The sequence below is a fragment of the Coregonus lavaretus genome (assembly GCF_964263955.1).
Source record: "Coregonus lavaretus genome assembly, contig: HAP1_SCAFFOLD_286, whole genome shotgun sequence".
Classification (NCBI taxonomy): Eukaryota; Metazoa; Chordata; class Actinopteri; order Salmoniformes; family Salmonidae; genus Coregonus; species Coregonus lavaretus.
Genome location: NW_028167034.1, coordinates 201412 through 224560, shown reverse-complemented (window position 1 = coordinate 224560; position 23149 = coordinate 201412). Strand labels below are relative to the sequence as shown.

Sequence of the window (23149 nt, the reverse complement as noted above, 5' to 3'; positions counted from 1 at the left end):
AATTAATAATTTACTTTCTAAAATATTTTCTAGAGGGCAAAGGACAGGTAGGTTTAATAACGCAAATGTAAAAAGTCCTGTCGCTCACATACAAATGCAAAATCTAAATGGCACCCTATTCTTTATAGAGTACACTACTTTTGACCAGAACCCTATGGCCCTGGTCAAAAGTAGTGTACTATAAAGGGAATAGGGTGCCATTGGGGATGGAAATTCTTTGAAATTACTCATGAGAGCAAATACTACGATTCTTTGGTTCCCACAGAGGGTCAGGAGCTTAATACATGAATGATATTATTAAAATGTTTGTTCATAAAAAATAAATGATTTCCCCTCCTCCCACATGGATTACAGACAAGAGGCTAGGTGCGTTCTGACTGTCTTAGTGTGCGGATAAACATGACCATCACTCTCATAAAACTTAAATGAAACATCACTCCTTATGTTTTTTCTCAGGCCAAAACGCTCAATCCCATTTCTACTGTCAAAACAGGTTTTGAAAAGGCTTCTTCCGCATCTTTTGGTCCATGTCTGTTTTTCACTCAGTGAAGTGCTACTATCCCCTTGGACTACAGGTTATTGCCGTCATAAGGTGTCCGTCTGTCTGTTGGCTGGACAGTTTCTACCGTTTAGGACCTTTGTGGGTAAAGGTAAAGGTGGGGTATAGCAGCAGCAGTTCCTCTGAAGTCCAGTATCTGCTGGAAGGACACCTGGTGGTACGAGAGGATGAGTGTGGCCAGCCAGCCTGTTGTGCCTCCCCCTCTCCCTCCCTCCCTCCATTTCTCTCTCTCCATCTGCAGGACTCTTAAGGCTCCTGTGCGGACTGTCTCGGCTCGTGCCCTCCCAAAGCTGGCTGTGGTGATTTAAGACACGGTGTGTATGTGTGGATTTGTTTGTGGCCTCTGCCCCACTTCACTGTCCATCCGCCTACCCTTGGCTCCCCTCCTGGGCAGCGACCACCACCCCCCTCAGTATGTCTCTGAGTCTGAGTCGTTGAGTTCCTCATCCTTGTAGAAGCCTCCATCGTGGTCGCGGTGGCCGATGTTGTTGAAGCTGCAGTAGGAGCTGTGCTCGCTGCGCAGCACGGGCAGGCTGTCGAAGGTCACACTCTTGGAGGGGCTGGTGGTGTAGTGGTTAATGGCACTGAAGGACAGGCTGGGCGCCGGGTTGCAGGGGGACACGGGCATCATGGTGGCCAGGATCAGCGCCAGGCAGTCCGCCACGTCTTTGTTGGGGGCGCAGGCCAAGGCAGGCGTGTAACCTGAGGGGTTCAAACAGAACAGCAGAGGGTCACTTCAGGAGCATCACCGTTTACTATAACACTTTTGGTGAAAAACATGAAATAACAGCAGGCTAGGAGATACAAAGTTAAGACAATAACCAAGCAGTGGACTAGAGAGAAACATTTGTGGACACATTGAGAAGAGAAGTACAGAAGAAAACGGTGTTAGCGTTATGGATCTTACCATTGTCATCGACTGCTAGCACGCTAGCACCCTTCACTAGTAGCTCCTGAACCACCACCGTCAGACCATTTCTGGCTGCAACGTGTAACGGCCTGAGGAGAAAGTACCGTCAGATTAGCCAGCAGCAAATGAGGATACCTCCCAAATGCCAGACTATTCCCTATATAGTGCACTTCTTCTAATTCTTCTGGCCCAATTAATACAGCTGAACCATACGTACGTCTGTAAGGCTGCGTTAGTCGAGTTGATGAGGTTCCTGTCTGTAATCTTCTCCAATATCAACAAAGCACTGGTTTCATGCCCCTTTAAAAACCAGAGTCAAACATGTCAGACCAAAATGTCAACCAGAGAGAGCCAACTGTTCAGATGAACGTCATCTTCATGTGGGGATGCTCACCTTACTGCAGGCCAGATGAAGAGCAGTGTTCTTGACTGCATCCTGCAGGGTGAGCTCTGCTTTGGCACTGCTCACCAACAGCTCTGACACAGACAGAGAAACATAAAGAAACTCAATTAGGAAATGAAGCGACTTATTAAAATGTAAAACAGACATGTTGAACTTAAGCCGGCTGGGCGAGGCAAAGCGGAGGAGAGGGGGCTGCGTACCGACAGCGTTGGTTTGTCCGTTCTCAGCAGCCATCATGAGGGAGGTCTTCCCGGAGGCATCGGGGGAGTTGACCTGGGCGTTGTGGCCTAGCAGCAGCTGAAGACACTCCACGTGGTCCGTGAAAGCCGCCGCATGCAGGGGGGTCCTGGAGAGAGAGGAAACTTATTTCACCGATATCATGTAGGACTGTTATAAACAAGTTTGTTCAATTAACCCTGTTTATACCATAGAAATATAAAATCACTAATAGATGTATTAAAAGTAATCTACAATCCCTCATCCAACCCCAGAGGTCATTTTATTCCCAAGACAACATTATTCTCCAGAAGAAAAGGACTTTGTCATGTGCTGTAGTTACCGGTTCTTGGTGTCAGTGGCGTTGACAATGGCCGGCCCCAGAGTGTCAATCAGCATCTCTGCAGCCCCCTCGTTGTCATTGATCACAGCACAGTGGAGGGGGCTGAACGAGTTGCCCTCGGTGACATATGCTATGACAAAGTCCTGTTTCAGTGTAAGGTCCTCCACTGAGAGTCATAACCCCTAATTCTGTTGTAGTCTTGTTCATTCCCCCACATGGCTCCGTCCACACCAATCGAATGCTTTTCAAGCCACAAGAGGGAGTGAATGAGTGTACACTTCATGGAGGAGAGAACAGAGCTACAGTCCAGTTAGTCAGTACGTACCGTTGTATGTAGGGGTGTAACGATCCATCTACTACATCGATGTATCGATTTATATTCCTATGATCCAACTACATCGATCTGTGCTCGGTGAGTTGGCCTTTTGGACAACATATATCACTCTAACATCGTTTTAAAATGTAATAAATCGATTGTATCGATACTAGGAAATAACCCATTGGATTTAAGCACGTCAGACTTTATATGGATGTTTTTTCTTAGCACTTTTAATGATAAAGGCTTTAAACATTACTCGATTCAGTCTGCCTATCCGTGACGTCATCGCCCCACGCCAGCAGCAGCGCAAAGGCGCAAAGACAACAAAACATAGCATGGCGGACGACAGAGGAGAAGCCGACGAGCGAGAAATTATCAAGCCACCATTGCGGTCCTTACAAGAAACAGGAATCTAGGAAACTTCACCTGCACTGTCCAGTATCCAGGTATTTATTTCAGTCACACTGGTTGAATTTTTGGCTAAAAGGTTACTGAATCGATTTCAAGTCACTGAATCGTTTCGGATCGTATCGTTCTAAATGAACCAATATCGTCCTTGAATCGTATCGACAACCACGAATCGTGATACAAATCGAATCGTTACACCCCTAGTTGTATGGCCTGCCTAATTCAGGGACATGTTTACGGTGCTGAAGAGAGAAAATCAGAAAATATCTAGTGTTCCGTTAGTCCAGTACGTACCGTTGTAGCAGGCCCAGTGTAGTGGCGTGTAGCCCTGGTTGTCTGTGATGACGGGGAGGGTCTCCACTGACTGGGCGGCGTGTAGGAGTCCCCCCAGCACCCCGATGTGTCCGGATGCCGCCGCCAGGTGGACAGGGGTCCGCCCCTTACAGTCCCGAACCAGGAAGCTGGCGCTGTGCTGCAGCAGGGCCTCCACACACTCCTCATGACCCGTCAACGCCTGGGAGGAAGGGCAGGGAGACAAGAATGGATTTGAATAACTAATAATCAATGATATAATAATGAATCATCAATTATTACAAATGATGTCTGGAGGCAGGTCCCCCTACAGGGATGAATACACCACTACCCATGGACAACTACTTTTCTGAAGATAATATGTATATTTGAGCCTCCCCGTCTCTTTCTGTGTGTGAGCGTATACAGCCAGCTCTCCTCCTCACCCCTCTGTGTAGCGCTGTTCTGCCCCACTTGTCTTTGGCTTCTACGCTGGCTCCCTTGTTGAGCAGTGAGTACACACAGTCTGTGTGTCCGCTCAGCACTGACAGCATCAGAGGGGTTCTGATACACAAGACAACAAGGTCATATTACAAACTGGTAATAACCAGGCTGAGTCCCAAATGGCAACCTATTCCCTATATGGTACACTACTTTTGACCCGAGCCCATAGGGTTCTGGTTTAAAGTAGTGCACCAAGTAGGGCATAGGGTGCCATTTGGGACGTAGAACTAGTGTCAAAATCTCTTTATTTCAGGAATTGTATCCAAAACCCAATTGACTTACTGTCCATTCCCGTCTTGAACGTCCACTGGACTCTGGAGGTCAGCATTTCCAATCAGCAAACGCAAACACTCCGAATGACCGTTGGTAGCTAGAGGAGGATAAACAGAGAGGATATAAGAATGTGAGATGATTGACCGTTGGTAGCTAGAGGAGGCTAAACAGAGAGGATATGAGCTGATTGCTGGACGACTATTACCTTCACATGAACAGACAGATTTCTAGAACAGTGGTATTGGTAGATGACATCCTCATGATGTTAACACAGCAGATAATAAAACATTTTGGGGCTGAGGCCCTCGAAGCCTGTCACCTGCTAGCTGTGTACCTGGCTCTGGATAGAAGTCCCCCTGTGCACTGATCTAGGATCAGCTTACCCTCCCCAGATCCTCAGCAATAATGACAAAAAATGACCTTAGATCAGTGTGTAGTGGGCATTTTCACACTATGCTATATAATATCCCTAGAGTGGACATTGGCGTCCTAGCAACATGACCAAACAAATGTCCATCTTGGTAAGGAAAACTTTTGAATTACAGAATCTCTAGGTCTTACGTGATATCCTATGCGTACCTGCAGCGTGGATGGGGGTCCTCTTCAGGGTGAAGTCTTTAACCAGGATGGAGGCTCCCTGGTTGATGAGGACGTCAACACACTCCACATGGCCTTTAAAGGCAGCCAGGTCCAGAGGGGTGCGCCCCTGGCTGTTCCTCACGTCTAGATCCAGCAGAGACTGAACCAGGACCTCCATAGCATGGTGGTGGCCGTGGTACGCCTGAATGGAAACAAACACACAGTCTGAAGCAAAGTCCAGTGGTATGCCTGAACAGATATACACTCCTAATATAATCAATGTCCTATAGTAGACCAGTGGTATGCCTGAACAGATATACACTCCTAATATAATCAATGTCCTATAGTAGACCAGTGGTATGCCAGAACAGATATACACTCCTAATTAAATCAATGTCCTATAGTAGACCAGTGGTATGCCTGAACAGATATACACTCCTAATATAATCAATGTCCTATAGTAGACCAGTGGTATGCCAGAACAGATATACACTCTTAATATAATCAATGTCCTATAGTAGACCAGTGGTACGCCTGAACAGAAATACACTCCTAATATAATCAATGTCCTATAGTAGACCAGTGGTGCGCCTGAACAGATATACACTCTTAATATAATCAATGTCCTATAGTAGACCAGTGGTATGCCTGAACAGAAACAGTCCTAGACCCCTAAAGTAGACCAGTGTCTCTCAAATCGGGTGCCCATTTTTTCTCCCGCCCAGCATCAACATCGAAGGTCCCTGCCAAGCGTGAGATTTAGAAACACTCTACTTCTCCTCTGTTGGAGGTTGATTAACTCAAATGGCAAAATAAGGAAATCATCCTCATCATCACCGTGTCAAAATATGCATGTATTTTACACTAATCAGGAACAGATAGGAACATGGTGTGTGAGTGTCTGGACAATCAACTTTTCGTGGAAAAACAACACCATGCCTGCATCCCAGATAGCACCCTATTTCCCATGTAGTGCAGTACTTTTGATCTGGGCCCATAAGGCTCTGGTCAAAAGTAGTGCACTAAATAGGGAATAGGGTGCCATTTGTCATGTGGCGAGACCCCTACAGGAGCAGGTAGGCTTTACTCACAGCTAAGTGTAGGGGGCTGATGGGAGCTCTGACATCAGAGTCGTTCAGGATGTCTGTCCCTGAGGTTTCCATTAGCTGGGGAAAGACAAGGACGGGCCAGTTTAGACTTGTAACATATTTACTTTGAAGGTTAGTCTAGTAGCATGTTTCATGTTGTAAATCTCAGTGACCAGCCCCTGCAGACATACTGGGGTGTTGCATTCGTATCTTAAACAAGCTAGTGTGAGGAAAAGTAACCAACTGGTACTTACCACATCTAAAGGTGTTTCACTTGCAATCTGGAAAAAGAACATCAAGAGTGACGATGCGGCCACGACAAACATGCAACCACACCTTAAAACCTACTGAATATCAACGTCTGTCCCAAATGGCACCCTATTCCCTATATAGTGCATTACTTTTGACCAGAGCCCTATGGGCCCTACATTCATTTGGGACGCAGACAAAATGGTCTGTGAATGCAGGGCGTCTAGTCCCCTGTGGTTCTGACTCACCAGCTCCAGACAGAGGCGGTGTCCGTACGCAGACGCGTAATGGACTGCGTTGTAGCCCTGATTGTCCCTGATCCCTGGGTTAGCGTCGTTTCGCAGCAAATATTCCAGACACCTAGAGGTCAGAGGTCAAGAGTTCACTAATCATTATACCAACATCAAGACAGACAGATAAGCAAGCAGAGACACTTTCCCAAAGGAGACGTGGCCAAGCTTTCACACTGCAGATTTAACACTAGTATGTATTCAAACACGACCAACAACATACTCTAGACTACAGTGAAATGTGAAAGGTCATGGCACCACAACATACTCTCCAGACTACAGTGAAATGTGAAAGGTCATGGCACCACAACATACTCTCCAGACTACAATGAAATGTGAAAGGTCATGGCACCACAACATACTCTCCAGACTACAGTGAAATGTGAAAGGTCATGGCACCACAACATACTCTCCAGACTACAGTGAAATGTGAAAGGTCATGGTACCACAACATACTCTCCAGACTACAGTGAAATGTGAAAGGTCATGGCACCACAACATACTCTCCAGACTACAGTGAAATGTGAAAGGTCATGGCACCACAACATACTCTCCAGACTACAGTGAAATGTGAAAGGTCATGGCACCACAACATACTCTCCAGACTACAGTGAAATGTGAAAGGTCATGGCACCACAACATACTCTCCAGACTACAGTGAAATGTGAAAGGTCATGGCACCACAACATACTCTCCAGACTACAGTGAAATGTGAAAGGTCATGGCACCACAACATACTCTCCAGACTACAATGAAATGTGAAAGGTCATGGCACCACAACATACTCTCCAGACTACAGTGAAATGTGAAAGGTCATGGCACCACAACATACTCTCCAGACTACAGTGAAATGTGAAAGGTCATGGCACCACAACATACTCTCCAGACTACAGTGAAATGTGAAAGGTCATGGCACCACAACATACTCTCCAGACTACAGTGAAATGTGAAAGGTCATGGCACCACAACACACACAACAGTAAGAGAGGTGTGAGACGTACTTTCCGTCTGTGTCGGAGGCAGCAGCGTAGTGGAGCGGGGTGCAACCCCTTTTATCCAGATCGTTCACACTGGCCCCAGACCCCACCAAGGCAAACAGACACTGGTAGTTACAATTGGCTGCCGCATAATGCAGAGGACTCCTAGAAGAACGCACAGAAACCATTCAACATCAACAACAGAAACAGCTTATTGGAGCTGTATAACATTTACATTTTACATTTACGTCATTTAGCAGACACTCTTATCCAGTGCGACTTACAGGAGCAATTAGGGTTAAGTGCCTTGCTGCAGTGCACATAGACACATTTTTCACCTAGTCAGCTAGGGGATTTGAACCAGCAACCTTTCGGTTACTGACCCAACGCTCTTAACCGCTAGGCTACCTGCCGCCCAATATTTCCCATAAGAATTCCTATATGCCCCTATACTATATTCCCCATTATCATAAAGATCACATATGAAAGTTATTTTATGCCACAGACAGACCTTCCGAAGCTGTCCTTTCTGTTGAAGTCTGCCCCTGTGTTGAGCAGCAGATTCAGACAGTCCAGGTTCCTGGTAACAAGATATCGAGTTCAGAAAGGCTCTCGTACATCTGAGCTATCAGGTGGATGGTAACAAGATATCAAGTTCAGAAAGGCCCTCGTACATCTGAGCTATCAGGTGAATGGTAACAAGATATCAAGTTCAGAAAGGCTCTCGTACATCTGAGCTATCAGGTGGATGGTAACAAGATATCAAGTTCAGAAAGGCTCTCGTACATCTGAGCTATCAGGTGGATGGTAACAAGATATCAAGTTCAGAAAGGCTCTCGTACATCTGAGCTATCAGGTGGATGGTAACAAGATATCAAGTTCAGAAAGGCTCTCGTACATCTGAGCTATCAGGTGGATGGTAACAAGATATCAAGTTCAGAAAGGCTCTCGTTCATCTGAGCTATCAGGTGGATGGTAACAAGATATCAAGTTCAGAAAGGCTCTCGTACATCTGAGCTATCAGGTGGATGGTAACAAGATATCAAGTTCAGAAAGGCTCTCGTACATCTGAGCTATCAGGTGGATGGTAACAAGATATCAAGTTCAGAAAGGCTCTCGTTCATCTGAGCTATCAGGTGGATGGTAACAAGATATCAAGTTCAGAAAGGCCCTTTCACATCTGAGCTATCAGGTGGATGGTAACAATGAGAACCTTAAAGAAAAGAGAAACCCGTACACTGCTCTTGCTAGTATCACTGTTTTTATAATGCTAATAAAAGCTATAATAAAAAGTGATACTAGCAAGAGCAGTTTGCAGGTTTCTCTTCTCTTTCAAGAAGATATAAAGACAATTTAGACCAGAGCGCAAGTCAATACCACCATGGCATGGAACCACATTATACAGAAATGATACCGCACTAATGATCTAAACGATTTTTTTATACTGCTAAACAATGTGAAATGTAAGAGTGTGAATATGTGTTTGTTCTTTCTGGTGGCTTTCCAGTTCATGAACTAAATATTCCTTGGTGTAAAGCCTGGACCAGTCCACTCACCCAACAGCTGCTGCAGCATGTAAACAGGTCCTTCCAAAGTCGTCAGGGGTGTCTATATCAAAGCCTGATGAGAGGAGCTTCCGACAGCAGTCAGAGAACCCACTGAGAGCAGCCAGGTGGAGGGGGAACATCCCATGGACGCCTCGCCTGCAACACATTTTTACATTTTAGACTTTAAGCAGACACTCTTATCCAGAGTGACTTACAGTTGATTCAGCTAAGATTGGAAACAGCACCACATCACAGTCCTCATTAAACCCCACAGCAGATCAACACATCAGCATGCTGCAATGCCCTGTCTATCAACCCCCCACACACCACAATGTGTTGAGCATAGTCTCCAAGCGGGAATTCGGTCAATGACAGAATTGCAGATGCATGTTGCATTATTGCTGGAAACTGTGTGTGTGTGTGTTCTCACTTGGCTGTGTCAGCTCCGTTCGTGATGAGTGTATTGATGAGTAACTCGTGGCCGTAGCGAGCAGAGATGTGCAGGGGTGTGTTTCCATTCTTTTCTTCACAGTCGATCTCAGCACCTACAGAACACACACACACACAGACACACACACACAGACACACACACACAGACACACACACACAGACACACACACAGACACACACACACGTCAACCACTTGACCCTAGAGGCCTCATGAAGCTTCATGTTCAACCACATTGCAAGTAACATTGCTCTGTGCCAGTGAATCATGGTTTGAAGACTAAAGACAATGCTGAAGAGCCTACTGGTTCATATATATTCAGTTGAGAGCATTCACAGCGACTCACCATTCTGGATGATGGCTTGAGATCTGGAGAAGCGTCCGTGGATGGCCGTCATGTGGAGGGGGGTCTTTCCATCTTTACTCTGCAGATAGAAAGACAAAGATGGTTCACACGGCAGTCTGTGCTGCTGACCACAGGCAAAATCAAACACGTATTGGAGGAGCGCTTGATTGCATTTAGTTTGCATTGTTAGGCCTATTCCATTGGTATTTGAATGTAGACCAGGGCCAAATACTAAGCCATGTGCTGCGTCAGTGTGTGCGTCGCAAATGGCACCCTATTCTCTTCATAGTGAACTACTTTTTGAACCAAAGTAGTGTACTTATAAAGGGAACAGGGTGCCATTTGGGACACAGCCAGTGTCACCACGGCTCCTTGCTCTATGGGCCCCTGGTCAAAAGTAGTGCACTACATAGGGAATAGGGTGTTATTTAGTTCAGACAGTGTTGGTCATCCGGTCTCCTCACCTTGATGTTGACGAGGGCCCCGTTGCCCACCAGCAGCTCCAGGCAGAGCGTCCCATGGCACGAGGCGGCCGTGAAGTGGAGTGGGGCGAAACCCTTCTCGTTCACCTGGTTCACGTTGGCGCCACACTCGATCAGCTCATTCACCACCACGTCCTGCCCGTTGTAGCATGCCACGTGGAGGGGGGTGTTACCGTACCCATTGGGCTCATTTATCTGGAGGGAGCAAGGGAGGGAAAAGAGTGGAGAGAGAGAGGGGGGGGGGGGGGGGGGGGGAACAAAACAATACATTCCTGATCAGGTCACTTGGTTCTGAAAACCCCCTGGCCCAAAACACTGGCTCCAACCTCCATCTCTTCATTACTTGGTTATGAAAACCCCCTGGTCCAACCTCCATCTCTTCATTACTTGGTTCTGAAAACCCCCTGGTCCAACCTCTCTCTCTTCATTACTTGGTTCTGAAAACCCCCTGGTCCAACCTCTCTCTCTTCATTACTTGGTTCTGAAAACCCCCTGGTCCAACCTCTCTCTCTTCATTACTTGGTTCTGAAAACCCCCTGGTCCAACCTCTCTCTCTTCATTACTTGGTTATGAAAACCCCCTGGTCCAACCTCTCTCTCTTCATTACTTGGTTCTGAAAACCCCCTGGTCCAACCTCTCTCTCTTCATTACTTGGTTATGAAAACCCCCTGGTCCAACCTCTCTCTCTTCATTACTTGGTTATGAAAACCCCCTGGTCCAACCTCTCTCTCTTCATTACCTGGTTATGAAAACCCCCTGGTCCAACCTCTCTCTCTTCATTACTTGGTTCTGAAAACCCCCTGGTCCAACCTCTCTCTCTTCATTACTTGGTTCTGAAAACCCCCTGGTCCAACCTCTCTCTCTTCATTACTTGGTTCTGAAAACCCCCTGGTCCAACCTCTCTCTCTTCATTACTTGGTTCTGAAAACCCCCTGGTCCAACCTCTCTCTCTTCATTACCTGGTTATGAAAACCCCCTGGTCCAACCTCTCTCTCTTCATTACTTGGTTCTGAAAACCCCCTGGTCCAACCTCTCTCTCTTCATTACTTGGTTCTGAAAACCCCCTGGTCCAACCTCTCTCTCTTCATTACTTGGTTATGAAAACCCCCTGGTCCAACCTCTCTCTCTTCATTACTTGGTTATGAAAACCCCCTGGTACAACCTCTCTCTCTTCATTACTTGGTTCTGAAAACCCCCTGGTCCAACCTCTCTCTCTTCATTACTTGGTTATGAAAACCCCCTGGTCCAACCTCTCTCTCTTCATTACTTGGTTACGAAAACCCCCTGGTCCAACCTCTCTCTCTTCATTACTTGGTTATGAAAACCCCCTGGTCCAACCTCTCTCTCTTCATTACTTGGTTCTGAAAACCCCCTGGTCCAACCTCTCTCTCTTCATTACTTGGTTCTGAAAACCCCCTGGTCCAACCTCTCTCTCTTCATTACTTGGTTATGAAAACCCCCTGGTACAACCTCTCTCTCTTCATTACTTGGTTATGAAAACCCCCTGGTCCAACCTCTCTCTCTTCATTACTTGGTTCTGAAAACCCCCTGGTCCAACCTCCATCTCTTCATTACTTGGTTCTGAAAACCCCCTGGTCCAACCTCTCTCTCTTCATTACTTGGTTATGAAAACCCCCTGGTCCAACCTCTCTCTCTTCATTACTTGGTTATGAAAACCCCCTGGTACAACCTCTCTCTCTTCATTACTTGGTTATGAAAACCCCCTGGTCCAACCTCTCTCTCTTCATTACTTGGTTATGAAAACCCCCTGGTCCAACCTCTCTCTCTTCATTACTTGGTTATGAAAACCCCCTGGTCCAACCTCTCTCTCTTCATTACTTGGTTCTGAAAACCCCCTGGTCCAACCTCTCTCTCTTCATTACTTGGTTATGAAAACCCCCTGGTCCAACCTCTCTCTCTTCATTACTTGGTTATGAAAACCCCCTGGTCCAACCTCTCTCTCTTCATTACTTGGTTATGAAAACCCCCTGGTCCAACCTCTCTCTCTTCATTACCTGGTTATGAAAACCCCCTGGTCCAACCTCTCTCTCTTCATTACTTGGTTCTGAAAACCCCCTGGTCCAACCTCTCTCTCTTCATTACTTGGTTATGAAAACCCCCTGGTCCAACCTCTCTCTCTTCATTACCTGGTTCTGAAAACCCCCTGGTCCAACCTCTCTCTCTTCATTACCTGGTTCTGAAAACCCCCTGGTCCAACCTCTCTCTCTTCATTACTTGGTTCTGAAAACCCCCTGGTCCAAAACACTGGCTCCAACCTCCATCTCTTCATTACTTGAAAGGAAATCATTCGCCAACCCACTAGAGCTCTGTATTTTCATTGAGTTGTAATTGAACAGTGACTACACATTTGAATGCGTGTTGACTCACATCCACTCCAAGGTCCAGGAGGTACTTGACCACACTGATCATTCCACTGGAGGCTGCAGAGTGGAGAGGGGTGTAGGCCTTCTTGTCTTTACAGGACACCTCTGATCCATGAGAGGCCAGCAGTTTCACCACCTCAATGTGCCCTATGGTAGGTAGAGAGAGCGAGAGCGAGAGAGAGAGAGAGATTAGTTTACAGTGGTACACAGCACCATAAGCAACACCTACATCATGTTAGTACAACTGAAAACATCTAATCAACCTACTTAGTACATGATTCTGACATAATAACACACTAGACGTGGCTCATACAGCTGAGCTGTGAGACTAACACACAGTCCATTCATTCATTCATTCATTGGTATAAAGGACATTAGTCAGAATGTAAATGATGTGGTAAACTCATCACCCATGTAAGCAGCCCAGTGGATTGCTCGGCGATCCTTCTTGTCAAAGGCATTAATGTTGGCTCCTCTGGAGAGAAGCAGCCTCACCATCTAACAGGGAGAGGAGAGAGAAACAAAACACAGGTTGAGGAAAACTAAACAGCAAAATCCGCTAAATCTGGCTTCAAAGCCTTCCCTTTCAAATTATATATTTTGTATTCACAATGAATGAAAGATAACATGTAAAGACATGGTACATTTCTCCCCTTTTAGTCCCCCTTTGACCTCCCCCTCCCCCCAGAATGCCTCCAAACACATTTAAAAAGAAAGGGAAAGTAATTGACTTACATGTCAGAAAACAAAACAAAAGTATACAACAACGTTACTTCAAGCAAAAATGTAATAGCCTAACAATTTCAGGTGATTAAGTGATTTTATAGGCCTATATAGCAGTAATCTCAAGGTGGGGCCAAGAGTACTAATCTGGAGGAAGTGTTTGGAGCTGTTCAAAATAGGATATCATCGGGTCCCAGGAGGAATAAAATGAGTTGGTTGACCCTCGAATGGTAACTTCATTTTTTCTCATTTTAGGAACAGCTTCAGATCTTCGAGCCAAAGAGAGGCTAAGGGAGGATTGATAGATTTCCAATCCAATAAAATCCTTCTGCGGGCTAACAGGGAGGCAAAGGCAATGGCATCTAGCTGTCTATTGGTCAGAGAAGGATTGTTGTTTGGTACTCCAAAAATAGCAATTTCTGCACTAGGCTGCAACTTTATATCAAATGCTTCAGAAAGGGTTTTAAATAGTGGACAAATAATCTGCCAGACGGGGACAGGACCAGAACATGTGGGTCAAGTCCACCAAGGAGCTTTTACACCTGTCACATGTACCATCAATATTTGGGTAGAATTTGGACAATCTGGCCTTACTGAAATGGATACGGTAAAGTACCTTAAACTGTATAAGGCTGAGCCGGGCACAAGAGGAGCTTCCATTTACCCTCAGTAAGGCATTTCACACTCAGATCGGATTTTATTCAAAGCCTCCTCTGAACAAACTCAAGCATACAACTAGGGCTGTGATGGTCATGGAACTTCAGGTGTCGGTGATTGGCGTGTCTTATGTACGTGGTCATCGACAAAACTGACAGCTGACAGGGGGGCGGGACGGACATTAGCAAAGGAAAACATTAGCGCGTTTAGGCCAGTCTTGCTCTCAAGTTTGGGGAAGCTAATTTTCTCCATGAAAAATATCAAGCATTCCATGCATCATCACATTTGCAAACTTATTAAAAAAATTAAAAAAAATTCACCTTTATTTAACCAGGTAAGCCAGTTGAGAACAAGTTCTCATTTACAACTGCGACCTGGCCAAGATAAAGCAAAGCAGTGCGATAAAAACAACACAGAGTTACATTTGGGGTAAAAAAACAAAGTCAAAAATACAACAGAAAATATATATACAGTGTGTGCAAATGTAGCAAGTTATGGAGGTAAGGCAATAAATAGGCTATAGTGCAAAATAATTACAATAGTATTAACACTGGAATGCTAGATGTGCAAGAGATTATGTGCAAATAGAGATACCGGGGTGCAAAAGAGCAAAATAAATAACAATATAGGGATGAGGTAGTTGGGTGGCCTAATTTCAGATGGGCTGTGTACAGGTGCAGTGATCGGTAAGGTGCTCTGACAACTGATGCTTAAAGTTAGTGAGGGAGATAAGAGTCTCCAGCTTCAGAGATTTTTGCAATTCGTTCCAGTCATTGGCAGCAGAGAACTGGAAGGAATGGCGGCCAAAGGAGGTGTTGGCTTTGGGAATGACCAGTGAGATATACCTGCTGGAGCGCAGACTACGGGTGGGTGCTGCTATGGTGACCAATGAGCTAAGATAAGGCGGGGATTTGCCTAGCAGTGATTTATAGATGGCCTGGAGCCAGTGGGTTTGACGACGAACATGTAGTGAGGACCAGCCAACAAGAGCGTACAGGTCACAGTGGTGGGTAGTGTATGGGGCTTTGGAGACAAAACGGATGGCACTGTGATAGACTACATCCAGTTTGCTGAGTAGAGTGTTGGAGGCTATTTTGTAAATGACATCGCCGAAGTCAAGGATCGGTAGGATAGTCAGTTTTACGAGGGCATGTTTGGCAGCATGAGTGAAGGAGGCTTTGTTTGCGAAATAGGAAGCCGATTCTAGATTTAACTTTGGATTGGAGATTCTTTATGTGAGTCTGGAAGGAGAGTTTACAGTCTAACCAGACACCTAGGTATTTGTAGTTGTCCACATACTCTAGGTCAGACCCGTCGAGAGTGGTGATTCTAGTCGGGAGGGAGGGTGCCAGCAGCGTTCGATTGAAAAGCATACATTTAGTTTTACTAGTGTTTAAGAGCAGTTGGAGGCTACTGAAGGAGTGTTGTATGGCATTGAAGCTCGTTTGGAGGTTTGTTAACACAGTGTCCAATGAAGGGCCAGATGTATACAAAATGGTGTCGTCTGCGTAGAGGTGGATCTGAGAGTCACCAGCAGCAAGAGCGACATCATTGATATACACGGAGAAAAGTGTCGGCCCAAGAATTGAACCCTGTGGCACCCCCATAGAGACTGCCATAGGTCCAGACAACAGGCCCTCCGATTTGACACACTGAACTCTATCTGAGAAGTAGTTGGTGAACCAGGCGAGGCAGTCATTTGAGAAACCAAGGCTATTTAGTCTGCCAATAAGAATGCGGTGGTTGACAGAGTCGAAAGCCTTGGCCAGGTCGATGAAGACGGCTGCACAGTACTGTCTATTATCAATCGCGGTTATAATATCGTTATCCTATGTTGATTTATGACAAGTTCATTGACTAGGGCCCTATAAAATAAGCGTTGCGGACCGAATCACGGAATCCAGACATTAAACCGAAATTCAACAATATTCAAACATTTATTGAACTTAGTAAGAAATCAACTAAATCTATTCAACTTGTTAGAAAACACATTCATTTGCCCAAGTCAATCATAAGACATGAACAAAATGCATCAGTGATTGGTATTTCCATGAACTTTCTGAAACGGCACAGGAATGCCCCTGTCTGTGTGCATGTGTGCGGTGCGCGCGTATGTCTACACTTTGTGTAGCCGTTAGCGATGATGCTAATGATAACCTTCTTCTGGTAGGGAAGGAATGGCTTTCCCCAAAACCTTCGCAAGTAAATGTTAACTACAAAGTAGCCTATGCCTGCCTGGCAGAATTATACCGTGATCATTTGCATCACTCCAGTGGCCATTTGTTCTACAGCAACACCGCTTAACCAAACAAAGGTCTCTTCCTGGTGCACGCTTGCATTTAAGGGTAACTACACCCCAAAATCTAAATGTCTTACATTTTTCCCAGACCTCACAAATGGTCACCTGATAGGGTTTAAACATTGTTGTGGACATAGAACATCCAATTGTGCTGTTTTGCTATTAAAAAGGTGTACTTTTGAGAGCGAAAACCTGCCAAAACAGGGACAAACGGTCAACGGGGAAATCTAAACGGAGAAAAGGGAACTTGGGAATTAACGGAATCAGGCAAAACATTGAAGGGATTTTATAGTGCCCTAATGGACTACAGACATTGACTGTCTCCTAGACTAAAAACTAAGATTGCATGTACTGCCTATATTTTGAGGGAAACGCACTGTCCATTATTTGATTTGATCAGGGCAGGGCAGGGCAGCACACAAACTGCATTTAGTCCAATAACAATCCATGATATTATTAGGGTGATAAATAAAAGGCAGTTGCTCCATGACACAAGAGCACGCTCTACTGGGACAAAAAGCTTACAGCACCTGGTATTCCCAGGCGGTCTCCCATCCAAGTACTAACCAGGCCCAACCCTGCTTAGCTTCCGAGATCGGGCGTATTCAGGCTGGTATGGCCGTAAGCGAGGGAACAACTCTTGGTACACTATATAAAGTAAATTTGTCACTCACTCTGAAAGGGACACAGAAACTTATCCACTTTGTGACACAAACTGAAGAAGCTCAACCCTTGCTTACATTTCCTATATATATATATATATATATATATATATATATATATATATGAGTCTTGTGGGGGGGGGGGGGGGGGGGAAGAGGGCCTATCCTATGTTGATTTATGACAAGTTCATTGACTAGGAATCCTCATCTCATTCCCAGACCCAGTGTAACCCCTCTTCTCTAGGTAGACTTCCATTAACTCCTCCCACTCCAGGACAGAGTACTTATCTGAGCCATCACCCCTAAAAAGAGGTGGAGCACTAACATCTGACTTCACAACCAGATTCAGCTTGGACGCATCAATAAAGGTTGACCCACACTGCTCAGGCAGGGGAAACTGCTGGGGTTGGTGAGGGGGACGGGCAGGAGAAAGACTTGAAACCCCAGGCTGCAGTAAACTCGCTCTGATAGATTCTCCTATCTCTGAACCAATCTGCTTAATAAGGTCACTAAGCTGACTCGGAGGCGTCCCATTATCACCGAGTACTGTGGATGATGGTACATCAAAAGACAGAGGTGGGATACCCTGGTCAGGTGGAACAAACAGCCTACCCCTCCCAGTGCTTGCAAACTCAGGACTAGCAAACGCTCTACTCCCAGGAGCTGACTGTACAATTGGTGTAAATGGAAGGACACCCCTCCCTCTACCCACACTAAAATCCCCAGCATAACACGGGTGCATTTAGTGCATTCAAATACCCCCCCCCAAAAAATGCAATAAACAAATTCATCCAAAACATACAAATAAGCACGAATACCTGTATCTAATGAATATGCTACATTCACTTTCACTGTTTACAGTATATATTCACTTACAGTAAGCCATCAACAAATTCACATGCGCAGGTCGTGCACCTCATCCACATGCACAGCTCCGGCGGTCGGCTTGAGCTGACCAGTCGGCAGGTCACGTAATTAGGACACTGCCACAACTGGAATTCTGATGGTTGGATAATTTTTATTCGACCTGCACACGAAGAGACAACACACAATATGTTAGCTCTTGGTGCAGCCACAGCTCTCGGGCACCTTGCTAGTTGAAGGTCAGGCAAAAGAGAACAGGTGCTGCATGCACACATTCAGTGCCTAACAACACACTATACAATACAAGTAAAATGATATACAACATAATTCTGACAAAATAAATGACATACCTGTACACGAAGAGACAACACACAATAGTTTAGCCCTTGGTGCAGCCACAGCTCTCGGGCACCTGCGTGAGCACATAGAAACTCACTCAAACACTGACCCAAATACTCCCGAGTTACAATAGGTACCCTAATTAGCGAGCTCGGTGAAAGTTGTTAACATAAATCTTTATATTGTCCACATTGTAACAAAACCTGTAGTTGCGTAACAGCACTTTGTGTAACTTTACCACAGTTTTATATCGACAAATTACGGCGCCAAGGACAACATACCTTGCTAGTTGAAGGTCAGGCAAAAGAGAACAATAAGAGGGTACATAAATACAGATAACCCGCGATGGACCAAACCAAAATATACACAACTTTTACAATTAGGTGTATTAACAATATAGATACATAAAAATGTTTGTACACCAAAAAATAACATTAGCTATGGAGCTGTAATTAAATAAAGAAACCACATTGAATTACTATTATTATTAACTTTTTAACATCCCCTCTTGACCTGGCCTACTTGAACTGTCCTTGTGTGCAATTTGGTGCATAATCTAGGGGAACAACATCACACTACTACACATATAATTCAAGTCATACCTTTATTGTCATTCATGCTCTTATTTTTAACCGAGTAGTTTTGCAAAAGTGTAACCTGCGTCAATTCTAGGAAATATTGGAATAACGTGCTTAAGAGGACACCTGACACGCACAACAGGATAACACAACAACCAGATTTTCAATTGACAATCATTGATTTAAATGGACGTGGTCAATAGATTTGTATAGGCATATATACTAATTTAATTTAACTTGTAAGCCAAGGTTTGATTAGTAGGTCTATGCAACTTGCACCTGGATAACCGCGTCATGAATCGGAACGGGCTCCAACGTCCTCATATACACATTATGACAAAAAAAAGATCTTAATCTTTCACGAAATAAAGATATAGAAGAAAACAGGTTCTAGAAACTCAATTTCTCCATGGCAATAGAATGTAAACATGTATGTTGCGCCAAACATAACCAAATATCGCCTACAACTCAATTCTCAGCGCAGCAAATTGGACGATTCCACAGGCATTGATCATTCGCGACTTTAAGTAATTCCTGTTATCTCTAGAGCATCCCGTATATTTATAGCGCTGCATTTCGTCCCCCTCTGACCATGGATAGGATTGGGAGCATTCCTGAGTTCACTTATGGTCCCACTAAGGTAATTTTAGGAGATATTCCTTTTGGCATACTGTAAATGCCTGTGCATAATGTACCTAATAAAGCATACTTATTTTAATTATTTTCAAAGGAATTCTGTAGAAGCAGCCTTTATTTTCAGACTCTGCAGGCCTGCTGGGAGGAAGCATATTACAATAAACAGGTAAGATTCATCCCACAAAAACAGTAACCACAGAAAGAAAGAGATAGATTTAATCCCAAAACAAGAGTTTTATTTCAAGACAGTTTAGAGAAGATGGTCATAAGAGTTCTTAATATCACTTGCAAATTGTGAGACATGAGCAGTTGTGAAATGTTACGAGAGGCCCTTCTGAAAGCACATTATATGGTCTTTAGTGGCACGGTCTCACACCTTACCTCATCTTGCAGAAGAAGCTCATGGTCCACTATCTGCTGCTCCAGAGTCGAGGCCAGGTCTCGCCCCATGTCACCATGGAGCACATGAGCGACTGGCTGGTGTCTCAGGGCAAAAAATCCCTTAGGGAGAGGTGAGTACCACGTCAGCTCTCACCTTCACTGCCATTCTCTGTCACCAGCAGCACTCCAGGAGGTGTGGGTAAAATAAACAACAGATAAATAGGAAGCCAGGAAAGTTGAAATGCTTTGTGTTTTATTTGAAGGGTGTGGAAGGAAACCCTGGAGGAGGGGAACGAACTCGCTCGGCTGGTAAGAGAATGAGAGTTAGAGACTTAGACTATCAGTCAGTGAGCTCTTTTCTAGCCTTTCAACAACTAGTTAGTACAGCAGAATATATCTGTTGTGAAATTACACTAATGGGACTTCCTGTTTCCTACGGCAGACCTGGGAAGTAAACACCTGCCTAAAAATGATTGACATGGAGCACAAGGCTGTCTGCAAGCTCCGCCGCTCTATGCACCCCACCTCTCCAGCTGGCGCTGACATGTGAGTTCCATGTACTGCCCCGCATACGGCTTGCTCCATTCATCTACACATCTGGAGCTATGCAGAAAAAAACTAGGGCAGTGTTCTCTGTGTGAACATTGCACATTGTTTAGCTTTCTCTGCTGCTTTTTGTTGATTTCAGCGACCCCAAGGTCCACATCATCATGGAGAGAGCTGTGAGGAGCATTCAGGACAAGCTGTCCAATAAGCCCTGTAGCAACCTGCTCAGCCCATCCCAGGTGGTGGTGGAGCTGGTGCCCAGGATCCTCCTGGCCCTGTGGCTTCAGCCAGAGGAAGGCCATTCAGATCACCCCATCCTCCTAAGCGGGATGGCTGTGAGTATGGTGGTGGCCGTAGGGGAGAAGCTCTCCAGCATGTTGAAGGCCTCTTCTCCTCACACCCCTTTCTCCCGGGCTGCTACTTTTGACTCTGTGAGGTCGATCCTTGGGAGAATCAGCCAGTCCTTCTCCCTGGATGACCTCACAACCCCTTTTTTTATGAGCTCTGTCTGTGCCTTTGTGGCGGACGAGGTGAAAAGCTACTTCCAGCCTACTGCAGACACCCTGCCAGTTCCCCCTGTCCTAGTGGTGGCCGTCTCCGCCACACTACCAGCTGACATCCAAGCAGGTGAGTAGCACTCATAGAGAACACTCTGACATATGCCTTTTGTCATGACATCCTGGTGCCTTGTAGTAGTAAAGCCAATCAGGATTTTAATTGTCACCCCAAACACAGATGCAGACCAGGATTCTTCCCACCTGGAGGTTGTGGAAATCCCCCATAACACAGAGGCAGACCCAGCTTCTTCCCACCCATTGGTTGTGGACATCACCCCTAACACAGAGTCAGACCCTGCTTCTTCCAACTTGGAGGTTGTGGACATCACCCATAACACAGAGGCAGACCCGGCTTCTTCTCAGCTGGAGGTTGTGGACATCACCCCTAACAAAGAGGCACACCTGGCTTCTTCCCACCTGGAGCTTGTGGACATCACCCCTAACACAGAGGCTGAGACGGCTTCTACCCACCTGAAGTTTGTGGTCATCACCCCTAACACAGAGTTAGACCCGGCTTCTTCCTATCAGGAGGTTGTGGAAACCACCCCTAACACAGAGACAGACCCGGCTTCTTCCCACCTGGAGCTTGTGGACATCACCCCAAACACAGAGGCAGACCCGGCTTCTTCCCACCGTATGGTTGTTGACATCTCCCATAACTCAGAGGCAGACCCAGCATCTTCCCACCTGGAGGTTGTGGACATCACCTCAAACACAGAGGCAGACCCGGCTTCTTCTCACCTGGAGGTTGTGGACATCACCCCTAACAAAGAGGCACACCTTGCTTCTTCCCAACTGGAGGTTGTGGACATCACTCCTAACAAAGAGGCACACCTGGCTTCTTCCCACCAGGAGCTTGTGGACATCACCCCTAACACAGAGGCAGACCCATCTTCTTCCCACCAGGAGGTTATGGAAATCATCCCTAACACAGAGGCAGACCTGGCTGCTTTCCACTTGGAGCTTGTGGACATCACCCCTAACACAGAGGCTAAGAAGGCTTCTACCCACCTGAAGTTTGTGGTCCTCACCCCTAACACAGAGTTAGACCCGGCTTCTTCCTATCAGGAGGTTGTGGAAACCACCCCTAACACAGAGTTAGACCCGGCTTCTTCCTATCAGGAGGTTGTGGAAACCACCCCTAACACAGAGACAGACCCGGCATCTTCCCACCTGGAGCTTGTGGACATCACCCCAAACAAAGAGGCAGATCCTGCTTCTTCCCACCTGGAGTTTGTGGACATCACCCCTAACACAGATGCAGACCTGGCTTCTTCCCACCTAGAGGTTGTGGACATCACCCCAAACACAGAGGCAGATCCTGCTTCTTCCCACCTGGAGCTTGTGGACATCACCCCTAACACAGAGGCAGACCCGGCTTCTTTCCACCTAGTTGTTGTGGACATAACCTTTAACACAGAGGCAGACCCGGCTTATTCCCAGCTGGAAGTTGTGGAAATCACCCCTAACATAGAGGCAGACCCGGCTTCTTCCCACCGTAAGGTTGTGGACATCACCCCTAATACAGAGGTAGACCCGGCTTCTTCTCACCTGGAGGTTGTGGAAATCACCCCTAACAAAGAGGCAGAACCCGTCTCTTCCCACTTGGAGATTGTATTCGTCACACCTAACACAGAGGCAGAACCCGTCTCGTCCCACTTGGAAGTTGTGGACATCACCCCTTACACAGAGGCAGACCCGGCTTCTACCCACCTGAAGGTTGTGGACATCACCCCTAACACAGAGGCAGATCCGGCTTGTTCTCAGCTGGAGGTTTTGGACCTCACCCCTAACACAGATAAATACCCTGCTTCTGCACTCTTGGAGGTTGCGGACGTCACACCTGAAGAAAAGCCTCTCATGGTGGCCGTCTACGCCACTCTGCCATCTGACATCCAAGCAGGTGAGTAAGACTTATAGAAAGCACTCTGACAGGTGCCGTTCATCATGATAACATGTAAAGTGTTGGTCCCATGTTTCATGAGCTGAAATAAAAGATCCCATTCAACTGGCCAGTGTTTAGAACCTACGGTTTGCATTTATTTACATTCTGCCCCACTTTTGTCCCTTTCCAGAGGATGTTGCTGTGGTCACCCTGGACGTCACCCCACACGTCACCAAGGAGGTGACCCTGGATGTTCCATGCAGGGCGAGGAAAGGGGCAGTCCGGCGTTTTTTTTGCAGGCTTTGGAGGGCAGTGTGCTGCTGCGCTTGCCACAAGGAAGAGGAGGAACAATATTAATTATTCATTAGACCAGAAACAGGATTGAACCATAGACCATTAAATTCTT

General features: G+C 46.0%; 1 pseudogene across 1 annotated transcript in view; it reads right to left on the bottom strand.

Annotated features, from left to right (window-relative positions):
- Nucleotides 1-838: 838 nt before the first annotated feature.
- Nucleotides 839-23149, bottom strand: part of LOC311113963 (serine/threonine-protein phosphatase 6 regulatory ankyrin repeat subunit A-like) — a 41008-nt pseudogene continuing 18697 nt past the window's right edge. Inside the window, exons 9-21 of the transcript in view lie at nucleotides 6391-6502; nucleotides 6148-6174; nucleotides 5897-5971; nucleotides 4806-5007; nucleotides 4236-4323; nucleotides 3896-4013; nucleotides 3453-3672; nucleotides 2432-2597; nucleotides 2073-2218; nucleotides 1864-1946; nucleotides 1687-1769; nucleotides 1467-1558; nucleotides 839-1261 (exon numbers count right to left, since the gene is read on the bottom strand). The product of the transcript in view is annotated as a serine/threonine-protein phosphatase 6 regulatory ankyrin repeat subunit A-like (transcript). The remainder of the gene's footprint in view (nucleotides 1262-1466; nucleotides 1559-1686; nucleotides 1770-1863; nucleotides 1947-2072; nucleotides 2219-2431; nucleotides 2598-3452; nucleotides 3673-3895; nucleotides 4014-4235; nucleotides 4324-4805; nucleotides 5008-5896; nucleotides 5972-6147; nucleotides 6175-6390; nucleotides 6503-23149) is intronic.